General features: G+C 38.9%; 1 protein-coding gene across 7 annotated transcripts in view; it reads right to left on the minus strand.

Annotated features, from left to right (window-relative positions):
• DST (dystonin) overlaps window positions 1–14,811 on the minus strand; it is a 592,252-nt gene that overhangs the window by 85,055 nt on the left and 492,386 nt on the right. The gene's annotated exons all lie outside the window — the stretch shown is intronic.

The following is a 14,811-nucleotide window of genomic DNA, read 5'->3' on the forward strand; positions in this document are numbered from 1 at the left end:
TTAGAGAACTAACCACACCCAACTATAAGGGGGTCTGCAGTCATGAGATGTATGCAGATTAAATGAAAAAAATACATATAATTCATAATACTTACATACATATCTGAACATGTGACAAGGAGATACATAAATCTTGTTATACCTAGATACATATATGTTGATATGTCATAACACACATACAAACATTATGATTGATATTATTATGTCCAATAGAGGTTTATTTACCTAAAGAAATATACATTTTAAAAGGGAATGTTGAAAAAAAAAAAAAAGGAATATGCAAGGTGTACATGAATTTAAAGGACCACTCTAGGCACCCAGACCACTTCAGCTTAATGAGGTGGTCTGGGTGCCAGTTCACTCTAGGATTAACCCTTTTTTTATAAACATAGCAGTTTCAGAGAAACTGCTATGTTTATACTGAGGGTTAATCCAGCCTCCAAAACCTCTAGTGGATGTCTCATTGACAGCCGCTAGAGGCGCTTGCGTGATTCTCACTGTGAAAATCACAGTGAGAGCACGCAAGCGTCCATAGGAAAGCATTGTAAATGCGCATTCAGCCGATGACGTCGCAAGGAAGAAGGAGAGGAGGAGGAAAGCTCCCCGCCCGGCGCTGGAGAAAGAGGTAAGTTTAACCCCTTCCTCCCCCAGAGCCCGGCGGGAGTGGGTCCCTGAGGGTGGGGGCACCCTCAGGGCACTCTAGTGCCAGGAAAACGAGTATGTTTTCCTGGCACTAGAGTGGTCCTTTAATAAACCATTGCATAATACATTTTCCATATGTGTTCTGTTTAAGGTGATACATCATTCACATTATAGGTAGACATGCCAGAAAATAAATGATTATACAGACAGATTGTGGAGATTAATTAGATGCAATGGAGAAAAATTAGAGAAGGAAAAAAATTCAAAATCTTTATTTTTATTATATGGAGATTTTACTTTCAAAATGATGAATAGTATAGGAATTTTCACTATACAATATTTCACCATTCAGTAGATTTACTCCAGATGTCTTTCTTGTATTACATAAACAACTAGAGAATTAAATAAAAACCTGTCAATCAGAATACAGTTCCAGTGCCCAGTATTCAAGCTCTGCTGCAGAACCTCTTAATTTAATAGTACTGCCTGTTTTTAGACTGCTAATACATTTAATGTTATGTAGAGATTATACTCACTGGCCAGAAAGATATGCAAATCTACTGTCCAGAAAATAGCTTTGCTGATGCTCCATAATTTATCTATTTCTACTGCAGTAGGTAACACAAATGCAGTGTTCTATACTTGTTTATGTTCCTTGATGCAGTAGGCCTTGCATAAAGTGAAATCAGTTGCTGGATCACCTCTGGTAACACTTTACAAGGCACTTCTTCTATATATTGTGTAGCTTACAGACCTGCAGCTGAATGCCTTTGTGAAGCTGGGCAAGTTGTGCACACCACACCTAGCAAGTATCTATGGCTTGTGATAGAGTTTTTTGCATTTAGGCTGGTAGATTTACTATAGTTGTACATAGGTCAAACATTAAATGTATTTCAGGTTTTGTTTTTATCTTATGGATTTTAACTATAAACCAAAGTAGGGCGTAATCTGAATTGAAAAAAGTTGTTTCATGCTTTGCAATTGACCTATACTTTAATATAAAGGAAGAGGTTGAATCATTTATGTACTACTAAAGTTTTTATTTTGCTTAAATCGGATCTGTCACTGTCATGGGCCCAGGGCTCCAGGATAGCAGGGCAGGGGTTCCTCTTGCTTGGGTGAGAATTTTGAGAGGGGCATTTGTTGATGGAATATGTATGTTTCAGGTTGTTTGAGTTGTAGTTAGTGGGCATGTTGGTTTAACAGAGAACAAGGACGTTTGTATTCTATCCACATGTTTTGTTAACAAGAGTGATATGGACAAAATTTGTTTGTGTTGTACGTGTTTGTTTTGGCGGGGCTGAGGGTTGTTTTCAGCAAGAAAAGTACGTTATGAGAAGATGACTTGATTGGAAATAGTTTGGATTGCCTCTTCACAGCTGCAATATAGTTAGTTCTGTTTAACCCCTACATGTAGTCTCACCTCATGGTGTGGGGTAAAGGTTATAAGCAATGCTCATTATATTTAACCTTTGAATACTGCTCAGATTAGTTTGAGCTTTGACTCAGCAAGGCGACATTGGATAGTCCGAAAATAGCTAAGAAGCGGAGAAGTAATGGAGGTACTCAGCCAGAGTACCCACAGGTCATTAATATCACGGTCTATGGACTTTGCATAATTAGCAAAGACTGCAGTGGCCAAAGTGTAAAGGTTTTTATCGGTTCTCAGAGTTCTCATATCCTTTGTTGTAATACATTTTATATTATTAGTAGAGATTATTAACTACTGATGAATAATTTATTAATTAGGCTAATTTTCTCAACATTTACAGAAAACTGCAAAAAAAAAAAAAGGAGAAAAAGTAATCCAGCCGTAGGATTTTCTAGGTAAGTGATGGCACTGAAGATATTTGCAGACTATATTACCCATGAAGCTCAGTAAATTGTAAGGGATGTAGCCTTATGTAGATCACCTTATATTACTTGTGTTCGAGAACTACACTTCCTTAATGTTTGCCCAAAAGGGAAACATAAGCCAAAAACTTGCTTTGTCATGGTTAAACATCACAGGCCAAGGCAAGCACAGAAAACAATGCACAGCAACAATTACGTAGTTATTCCAAAAATCATTCTTTCATAAATAAAAGATAATACTTAATAGTATGTATTCTTTGTTCAAACACTCTTTTTGTACAAGCACTGCCCTAACGTGGCCTTTCCATCAAATTAGCTTGGTAATTATAATTACAGAATTAAACAAATTAACAATTGGGCATGCATGAGCAGCAGCCAAAAACAACTTTAATTTAAAGCAGGGCTATCCAACCTGCGGCCCCCCAGATGTTGCTGAACTACAACTACCATGATTCTTTCAATTAGAAAGATAGCCAGGGATTCATGGGAGTTGTAGTTCAGCAACATCTGGGGAGCCGCAGGTTGGACAGCCCTGATTTAAAGGATATTTCCCAATCATTCAATATAACCAACCTTGGCTTCTGCTTATCATTTAGTCAATTAAAACTCTTTCTCAAAATAACTTGATCTTCATAGACAAAACATTGGTGTGGGTAATGGGCAGGCCAAAAAAAAAACAGATGCCAAAAACAAACCTAAATTGATAAATGTGCCAGTTAATATTAACAAAAGGAGGATTGGGAATACTCATAACATTAAAGTATACCTTTTATGATACACATAGCCTTGATTTCATTCTTGCAAATTTGCTAGAGGAGATTTGGAATGGGATTGCAGACTTAAGAAAAGTAATGCATTGTGTGACGCAGTAAGGAAATAGCCTCAAAGCTGTGTTTATGGTGATACTGGACTAGGGGTAAATAAACGCCAAAGGATGCAAATACCAATTAAGTATAAAACATATTGTTTATAAACTATATACTGAATTAGAGACTGCTTGCTGTTACAGTGGGTGCGACAGGCATTAGAGCCTTTTTTTTTCTCCAAGCTCTGTTTTAATTATACAAAATTAGGAAGATACATGCATGTGTATATGTGTATTGGTACGTTTGGCGAGATGTCCTTTTCTTTTAGAACAACTTTCTAAAAAGTAAAATAGTCAAAGCATGGTGGATTGAGAGGGTGCTTACTCTTATCAATCCAAATCTAAAAACTGTCTTAATAGTTTAATTAAGGATCTCAGTAGAAAACAGCTTTTACTCCCAAAGCTAACAGTCTTAACCTGGCAGGACATTTGTCACTGTGAATGTAGTCTAAATCATGCATCTTATAAGTTTTCCTAAAATGGAAAATAAATTGCTGAAACCATTCTATATTAATATGCAAACAGGGGTCTGTTGTCTCACTTTACTGACTCAACACACTATGAAAAGCAGATTTAGTACCAGATAAGAACATTGTTTCAAAAATGAAAGTGATTTTAGGTATCTGTATCAAGTCATAACTTTAAACTGTTTAAACTGGTGGTGGCTAGGCATTCCTAGACTTTATTATACTGATCCTACAAAGATATAGGGTATATTGCTAGGCAAAGCAATGTTATCATACGAAACAAAAGAACGTATGCATCAGACATTACAGATTTTACCAAAGTAAGAACATTTTCACCTTAGTTAATCTCTCCACCAGTACACTTGTAATTTTACTGCAATATGAAAATCAGTGTGTATGGTGAATAATTGTAAAAAAAAAAAAAAGCATTATTATGTATCAGGAAAGCAATGTATATAACCAATAATGCAATAAGAAAGTAGATGACAGTATATGCATACCAAATGCTAATAGTTCACAAGCTTTTGCATATATTCAACAATAGTCCTACTATTTCAAATCCCCACAAGAGAAACAAATCACACATTTATTGATGGCATCAACTTATTGTGATGTGGTTGTGGGTAAAGACAATTCTGGTATTTGTCAAAAAACTTTTTGAGCTAGAACTTTTATAAAAATAATCTCCCATTGTTTTTCAGTTATAACACATGGATGCCTTAGCATTTTCTTTGCACTTAAAAGCATGGGTTCAAACCTAATCTGTGCCACACTTTGTATACACACTCATACCATGCTAGTTGTAATTTTTTAAGGTTTGTCATGCATATTTCACTCAAATCACCTTATTATGGAACCACATGCCTGTCTCTACGATCTTGAATACAAACTGCTGGCCTCTGAGACGTATCAACAATATTAAGCATTTTCATAAAACATAAAATGTGTATTTATCCATTCCACTGTTTAACCTGTCTATATACAAGTACGCTGTTGTGGCGTCTGTTACCGTTAAGTACTCACCTGCACACAAAAAAATAAAAATAATTATATATATATATATATATATATATATATATATATATATGTTGGAAGGCCATTTGGCCTGAATTTGTGGGAGGAGTTATGACCCTATATAAACCCTACCCCCCTACTTACCTTTGCCGTTCAAGCTGTTTTGACTGTCACCATAGTTACCTGCATTTCCTGTCAGCTGTTCCCGACAAATTCTGCAGCAAGCAAGCAGTCTCCCTCCAGCAGCACCTACTGCAGACTCCCGGGCTCATCCACCGGCTGCCCCACGGCTTTTCCGACTCGCTACCCGGCTGTCGAGTTTCCGGTCACGAGACCGGCACGCAAACGTAAGCTTCAACGTGGGAAATAGCATTCAGCTATTTCCCACGTTCGGGCCTAAAAACGCGGGGATAGGCTCCCTAGATATTACTTACACGTTCGTTTAAATCCACCGTTCATGTACTTCTGCATTCAGGCGTTCTATGCATTTTTATTTAAGTATCTTCCTCTATGCACAAATTTATATCTTACATTCATGGCACTACCTATGTGTTCCTTACTCTAAATGGCATTTTTTTTTTTTTTTTTAAAAGAACTCACTTTGTCACATTTATTTATGTATATATCCCGAGGGGTATTCTCTTAAAGTAACAGTTACTCCCCCCCTCTTTACGTTTTTTTTTCTCTCTTTCCCTCCTATTTCTAAAGAGCCAAGCCCCACAAACCTCTAAAAAATTATCAAACTCCATGCTCACCTTTCCAGTAACACTTATGTTTCAAATCTCTGTATATTATAATACTATACTCAGGTTCCTTAATATTTAAAAATGTTTTAGGTTGTACTACTTATTTTTCAAGAAGACTCGAGGAGGTGGTTCCAGTATCCCGTGTCATGGTATCAGGTAAATTTACGTTTCTCCTGAGGCCTCATTTCAGCCTCCACGGCCTTTTTCTACAATACCCTCCCACCTCCCAAAGTGGGCTCAAAAACTTTAAAAACACCAGGTTAAATATGCCTCACTCTCCAAGTTACTATTATATTAAAAATGCTAATTCTGTTTTAAATTTCTACATATCATTACTTAGACCTGCACCATTGCACAGATTCACTACGCCTTCAACGACCATCAGTCTACCCGGTTCCCGACTTTTCAGTAGTAAGTAACCCTAATCTTACTCACTACTATTATGTCCTTCTAAGGCCTCACTTCGCCTACATATCTGTCAAATAATACTAATATATGGATGGATGTCATTTGATCTTGAAAAAGGTCCCAGAGAGGACCGAAACGTCGATCTGCTGTTTTTTCCTATGGAATAAAGACTACTTCATTATGAGAGACCGTGAGTGCAGTCCATATGTTTATTATTGTGAATAATCGATCCCCAGGACCAGCACCGGCATTTGAGTAACAGAGGGTTAGCCTGAGTGCAAGGATCATTCTCACGTTTTGTATGTATATATATATATATATATATATATATATATATAATCTCCCCTATGTTTCCTTGAGCAGATTGGCCGAATGGTTCTTATCTGTTGTCAAATTCTATGTTTCTATGGATCCAAATTTTTTACTTGTTTTAAGAAGGAATGAAACAATATCTAACTACACAACAAAGCAAAACGACATATAATGTTATTTTCTTTTATTTTGGCTTTTTAAAGGGAAACTCCAGTGCCGGGAAAACAATCTGTTTTCCTGGCACTGGAGGGTCCCTCTCCCTCCCACCCCCGAATACCCGGTTATTGAAGGGGTAAAAACCCCTTCAGTGACTTACCTGAGGCAGCGGCGATGTCCCTCGCCGCTGTCTCCGCCTCCGCGACGCTCCTCCTATCCATTGCGTCGGCCGGTGGGTGAGACTGATCTCGCCCACCGGCCGAGGGGACCTAATGCGCATGCGCGGCAATGCCGCGCATGCGCATTACGTCTCCCCACAGGAAAGCATTGAAAAATAATTTCAATGCTTTCCTATGGGTTTTGAGCGACGCTGGAGGTCCTCACACAGAGTGAGGACGTCCAGCGACGCTCTAGCACAGGTTTCCTGTGCTAGAAACCAGGAAGTTCCCTCTAGTGGCTGTCTAGTAGACAGCCACTAGAGGAGGAGTTAACCCTGCAAGGTAATTATTGCAGTTTATAAAAAACTGCAATAATTACACTTGCAGGGTTAAGAGTAGTGGGAGATGGCACCCAGACCACTCCAATGGGCAGAAGTGGTCTGGGTGCCTACAGTGTCCCTTTAAGCTCTGTGCTACAAGAAAGGATTGTTCACAGCACTTGATTAACCATGAGGCTCAGACAGCCTTAAACATTATCAAAACAGACTTGCTGAGCTGACTAATGATAGGTTTGCAGGTAAACAGGGTAATCAGTGGTATGTAAAACACATTACACCTTTGATAACAGCAAACACAGAACTCTGCTTTGGTTACATGCACTGTTTACGTTTAGATTAGGTGGTTGGGTGGATTTGATATTGTAAAACAAGGCAAAGAAAACACATAATTAGCAGTGATGCTTTGTAAATGTCTACCACCGTTGACAAATATTATCACAGCAGATGTTAAGTAAATTTCCATGATGCACTGCCATATGCAGTGCCAAAGTTAGACCACTGGCACAATAGCTAATTTCTCCAACACTGGGGATTGCAGCTGATATATAAGTTAAGTAATAAACTAGTTTTTTTTTTTTTTTTTTTAATCATTTCATATCTCTGCATATGGGTGATTATTTGTTCCAGGGGCTTAAAACTGCTCAGAGCGCAGTAAGCCCCCTGGCAAGCTAAGTACAACCCATACATTTACCAGCTGCTACTCAGCCCCAGCTTTGACAATGTTTATTGTCTTCTATTGCTCAGCAATTAGTTTATGCGGCACATAATACATTTTGTTGTTTTTATATCAGTCAGGAGAGCAGTAATATATACAATGACATTAGATTTAAGGGACAATTGAGGGCACTGTGTACTTGGACATGCTTAACAGTTTCATCACTGCAGACAACCAAACAATTGATATGTATTTTATTTAAACATTATTAATATTAATGTTTATAAAGCTCCAAATATTCTGCAGAGCTGTACAATGGGAGCAATAACAGCTCAAATGAGCTTACATGTTTGTAACTCTTTATATTTAGCCAAATCTCTACACCAGATCTCTACATGGTCATCCATCCATCCATCAAGTTTTATATAGCACCTGAAAAAAGCTGTGAGAAGTTCTTTTGCTATTCTGTGCTATCCACAAGCCTCTAGAAGATGTGATCTTACAGCTTGCCTGCTGACATCTTCACAATCTCCTCCAATCCATTGCTTTTCAAAAAGAAGCAACAGATAGAAGGAATGCAAGTGCAGCCAAATGCCACACTCCTCCAATCAAACACTGCTACCAGTAGCATTTGATTCTCAGACCGCATTTTACTCTGGAGGAGGAGGAAGCGCCTCTTGTGGCTGTCAGGAAGACAGTCTATATGGGTGGATTCAACCATGCAATATAAAAATGTTTCCACTTCTGGGCTTTAAAATGACAGGACCAGTGCACACAGACCACTTTGTTGAAATGGTCTGCGTTTCTATAGTGTTCCTTTAATAATCAATTAATCAGTGGTTTAGAACACAGCCCTTGAAGTACACCAACAGTCTAGGATTTAGACATTTCTCAATTCTCAATGGGGATACTGACAAAAACTGGACCGTTGCTGTGCCTTGAGGACTGTGTTGGATCTATGTCATGACAGGTTAACAATAACGATATAAAATACATACAAATAAAATAGTATAGTAAAATAATGTTACAAGATGCTCACACACCGTTGAAAACTACACACGTAAAAATTTTATAATCTGTCAGACTCTTAACTTTATGTTCATGTACGAGTGTGTGAAAAATCTATCTGGGCAAGGAGAATATAAGATATAGTTCATCATCAGCTCAAAAACAGCTCTAGGTGGTATTTTATGCATTTAAAATTAAAACATGGATTTTGTGTTCAAAGTTAATCAATACAGGATACTGCATGTAGGTCCTCAAACTACGAATAAACTCTTGAGATATAACTCCGCTGGCATTCAATGTCATTCAACAGACTCAATTTATCTAGTGTAGAGAGTTATTTAACAATGTTATACCATGGCTGCATGGCATATATGTATATACTGTATATAAATACATATTTAAACAAATATGTAGTTCTTTTTCCATATGTACATATATTTAATGGTAAGATTAAACTTTTGCTTATTCTCTGAAATTATTGCGTAATAATTTTAAGATTGTGCTTCTATTTTTGTAAAGATTACTTATAACTGAGAAGAAAACTTTTGGCAAATACTCTTGCCCTTTTTCTCTATGTTATTTCTAAATTTATAAAGGCCTTTAGGGCTCTAGTAACTACCCCTCTTAATTTTTGTTGAAACTGGAATCCAGAGACAAGCAAAGTTTTCCTTGATAAAACATAAAGTTCTCTGTGAATATATAGACGCTTAGGTACAGTTATGAAAATAAAACACGTTCACACACTACTACATTCAGGTGGATATCCCCCTATTCCACCCCATACGTGAGAGCAAACAATCAAAAACAGGAAGGTGTACAATACACCAACCAGAGAAGTGGAGCGTGTAAGGTGTACTATAGGACACACCTACCCTTTGTTGGGACATAGGGATTAAGCTGTAAAATGGAGGAAGGAAAAAAAAAAAGGAACTAATAGTGTAATAACGTCAGGGGTATAAATGGACTGTAGGTGTTCAATGGTCTAACTCACATGGGAATGAGCCTTCCAGGACCGGCTCAGATTGTTTAGGCAGAAGTGTACTAGGTGACATAATCCCTTCTTCTGTCCGCCCAAATATGTTATATGAAACGAAAAAGAAGTGGGAAACCAGTAGACTTCTGGTGTAGTATGTAAGGTATGATAAAACAGATATATTATAAAAATATCTTGCTCACCTATTTCAGAGCCCGTAATGCCTGGCTCAAGGTGATAGTGCCCTGGGCCTCTGAGGGGGCACACCATTCTTTTCAAGCAAGCAGGCAGGAGTGATTTATAGGACTATATTATTTAATAAACATAACAATTAAAAACAAAGTAACAAAAATAAAAAGCTAGCTGCCAAGAATATAAACAAATTGTCCTTGTTCGCGTTTCACCCTCTCCTAGGGCTTTCTCAATCGATGTATCCTGCTTGCATGCTGATTTTCTTTCAAAAGGGCTCCCTCTTCTTCAATTGGTCCATGTGCACGTCCTCATCCAATTAGGGTCGTGGATTCTGGGGGTAAGTATCTTCCCCAGCTGATATCTGTTCAGTCTATCAGCATTCCGGAAGTGATGCGATATCGTCACTCCCTTCTGAAACCCCTCTATATCATTCGTCAATAGAAAACAGGAAGCTTTTTCTTTAATCTTTAATTGGGGATAGATAACTGAACTTAAGAGAAAGCAGTGATGTAGATCGGTATGGGCACTATATGTGTGCTCTAGGCTGTTCTGAGAGGGAATACCGATATCGGTACCCCTCATTCAGCAGATTGCCAATACATGAATTGATGATAATATATGGATGCTTTCCACACACATTCCGTCATCTCTTTGCACACTGCTTCTCTTTCTGAGGTCCAATTAAGTACTGGACCAATCTCTTATGCTCAGAGTACATGTGTGCACTTTTAGCCGAGGATAGAACGGATTGTGGGGTGAACAAAAGGGGTGAACAATGGGTGGGTATTTAAAAAAAAGAATGTATGCTATACAAAGTAAGGAGACAGGGAGGACTGTGAGGGATCACAGGATGGAGTGAGGGGACATACAGGCTTCTACTCTCAGAGCTTACTTCAAAGGTAGAAGCTGTTTTTATATGTCAACAGCATACAGTGTGTTCTGACAACAAATGTAATATTTCCACAGAAATAACCTTACGCAGTCTGCAACAATCAAGTATGCTGTGGTTGCATCTATACCCAGGCACAAACGTGCCGATTTCTCTGTATAGACAGTGTTGAAACCAGTGTTGATGTCAAGTTCTGATAGCAGAAAATAGGTTGAAGGAAAACTTTAATGTTAAAACCTGCAAATTATTAAACCTCTCGTTGTAGTAACTATTATACCAAGGATGACTAATTAGCATTATTTTGCAAATTGTGCATAGCATCACACACAAAAAAAATTGATTGATTGTTTTTAACTGATGTGATTGCAGAGAAGGAAACACAGGGCAAAATAGTCAAACTGGAAAATCAGTCTATTTTGGTCTACATTTCGTTATTCTCTTTATAATTTTCCACAGTGCAGTAAGTAACCCTACTAGCCTTCAAAAATAAAAACTTAATAAAAATGTGAAAAGTCACAAATACATCTGACAAACGAGTAAAAATAGACTAATTCACAAGAAAATTAGCACTGTTTAAAATTAGTGACTCACAGAACATTTATGCTGAATTCATTTACAGTGCTGTGGGAAGCAATGTATTGTAAATAATTCTGTTAGTTTTACTTCATAGAATACACAAAAATGCTGATCACATTAAACATGATATTGTACAGCTGGACATTACAATATTGGAAGAATATACTGTGCTTAGCTTTCTCCAGACAGTGCAATAAGCAGACAAAGATGTTGCAACCAGAAGAATATGTATATATATGTTTGTACCAATATTTTGTTGTTCTAAGATTGAGATATGCATATAATGGGTCTGCCCAGTCTTCACAAAATCATAGTTTAGTACGATGCCTTAATAAAGGCAACCTAGATGTCTTATTAAAGACAACCTCTTGGAACAAAGCTGTTATGGTGCCAGGAGGTCCTTGGCCTTGGCTAACCTTTAGAGGTGAAACTGTTCACAAACTGTTAAACTCCATAATCTTCAATCCAGCACTGTCTAGCTATAGCTTGAAAAACGTCAATTTTATAAATGGGGAGTTTTCTGAATGGCTATGCCCCTACCCTTCCAATTCTACCCATTCACAAAATAGCTTCAGAAACGTTGATTTTTATAAATGGAGAGTTCCTGAATGGCTGATGCTTTCAGCCAATCAGAGGCAAACCTTTCTAAGGCAGCCCAAGGCTTCCTATTTAAAGATTATCACAGCTAAACAACGCGGAGGGAAGATTTTACCTAGGGGTAAGTCAGTGCCAAGGACCTCCTGGCACCATAACGACTTCATTCAGATGAAGTTGTTATGGTGCCCACAGTAGGAAAGGAATTAAGTGATATGAAGAGTCTCCTTAGGGCCAATACATCCTGCAAATTCATTCTGCATTGCAAATAAAAAGAATGTGACAAATGGTATACATTTTACATTTAAATTATTAAAGTGACAAAGGAGGTTACTGTAAAGCTTGAAATCTATATGTTAAATGTACAAACCATTTCAGGAAAAGATCCCAGTGACATTAACAACAATAAATTGTCTGTACATAAGGAAATGCACACACACAAACTTTACAATTGCAGGGGGTGCCAACATACAATTTGTCCCACAGTGCCAAAAAACCTAAGAATGCCTATGCTCTACAAAAAATACATTTGAAGTCCATACAATGAATTGGCAAGTGACTAAGCATCTCGTGAGATCAACAAAAAGCAGCTTTCACCTGAACAGTTCATAACTTCAGAAAGGTTTCCAGGATGTTTTGACTGTTGTTACCAGCATGAACTATGTAAATAGATTAACTATGCTATTTACCAATTAGTATGTAAACAACACAAAAAAGAGGAATTATAGACAAATTCAACAAGAACAAGTAAACCTCAATCCATTTTAACCAAATAAAACAAAAATTCGAATCTGAACCCTTCCACTGAAAATTAGTCTGAATCTGACAACTAATCAAGTGATCCAGCACATATATTCTTTAGACAGAAGATAAAAAAAAATCACCTCTCTGAAACACTTCCTAAAGGTCTCACTATCGTTCCCATACACCGGAATGGAGAAGTGTCAGGGTTTAATTTGTAACAGATGGGAAAATGCGACCTCACCATAACATTGAGATAGCAATGTTATATAAATGTACCAACATATGCTATTCTGATCTGCATTATGCATACACACAATAAATGGAAAAACAGAGACACTTTAATGTTATGGTTGTCAGGGGTTGTGTTGGCAGGGACGGGCCCATTCTGGTAAGTTACTAGAAACTGTTTATGGATCTAAAATGTATCTTATTTACACAGACTATTATTATTTTTCTATTTTTACTATATATATATATATATATATATATATATATATATATATATATATATATATATATATATATATACACACACACACACACACATACACTGCTGTGTGTGTGCTGCTAGTGTGCTGTGTGAGGGTGGTGTGAGGGTGGTGTTAGTGGGATGTGTGGGTGAGGGTGCTGGTAGTGTGCTATGTGGGTGAGGGTGTTTGTGTGGGTGCTGTTTCTGTGTGAGGGTGCTGGTTGTGTGCTGTGTGAGGGTGTCTGTGTGTTTTGTTAGGGTCCTGTTACTGTGCTGTGTGATGGTGCTGTTTGTGTGATGTGTGCGTTTGTGTGATGGTGCCGTTTGTGTGATGTGTGTGGGTGTCGTGTATTTGTGAGGGTGCTGTTTGTGTGTGTGTGTGTTTGTGAGGGTGCTGTTAGTGTGCTGTGTGTGAGGGTGTTGTGTGTTTGTAAAGGTGCTGTGTGTGTTTGTGAGGGTGCGGTTAGTGTACTGTGTGTGTGTGAGCGTGCTGTATGTGTCTATGTGCTGTGTGTGTGTGTGGGCTGTATGTTGGGAGGGGTTGTGGAGGTGGGGGCAGATTAGTAAATATCCCCCCTCCCTACCTTATGTAGGGAGGGGGGATCCTTGCTGCCATGTGCCATCCCTGGTGGTCCAGTGGAGAGTGAACTCTAGCCTGCGGAGCTAGAGTTAACTCTCGCGAGATCTGAGTGTTGCCGTGGCAATGCTCAGATCTCGTGAGAGGAACCTGGCAGAGCTGCTGTCTAGAGCTCCCCGGGTCCTCTCCTGCCTCCCTCCGTGTTGCTGTGGGTTGGTGAGGTAGATCTTTGAGCAGAGCAGATAGCGCCGACTCTGCATGAGCCGTCAAGGGAGATCCGGACATCTCCAGAGAAGTCCTGGGGAATAAAGTGTGGGAACTCTTCCCCCCCCCAAAAAAAAATATACACGTGTGTGTGTGTATATATATACTGACACACAGATATATATACGCGTGCACACACATACTCAGACACACACATACATTCACAGACACACACACACACCCATATACACACATACACTCACAGACACACACACATACCCATACTCACAGACACACATACACTCACAGACACACACTTACAGACACACACTCACACACACACACACACCCATAGACACACACTTACAGACACACATACACTCACAGACACACACATACTCACAGACACACACTTACAGACACACATACACTTACAGACACACACTTACAGACACACATACACTCACAGACACACACACACACACATACATTCACAGACACACACACATACATTCACAGACACACATTCACAGACACACACACATACATTCACAGACACACATTCACAGACACACACATACATACAAATAATTTTTTTTTTTTATTAAAAAAAATGTCCACCCAGCCTCCCTACCTGGAGTGCTGGCGTGGACTTGTCCCTGGGGTCCAGTGGGTCAGGTGCCTGTGTCCATCTCAGACGCGGCGAGGGAGCTGTGTGCTCTCTGCTCTCTCTCACCGCGCGGGCTGTCTGCTGTAGCTGGGAGCCGGAATATGACGTCATGAAAGGGGCCATGAAAGGGGCCATGCCATTAGACGTAGAAGGCCACGATACACTAACTCGTGCGAGTTGCCATCCGGATCCCTCAGGAGATTCGGGAAGGTTGGTATTAGTCGTGGGTAATCTGTGGTCAACTCCAGTAACCGAGGGAACCAAGGCTGAGACTGCCACAGTGGCGCGATCAACACCATC

This window comes from Pelobates fuscus, chromosome 2, assembly GCF_036172605.1.
Source record: "Pelobates fuscus isolate aPelFus1 chromosome 2, aPelFus1.pri, whole genome shotgun sequence".
Taxonomy (NCBI): domain Eukaryota; kingdom Metazoa; phylum Chordata; class Amphibia; order Anura; family Pelobatidae; genus Pelobates; species Pelobates fuscus.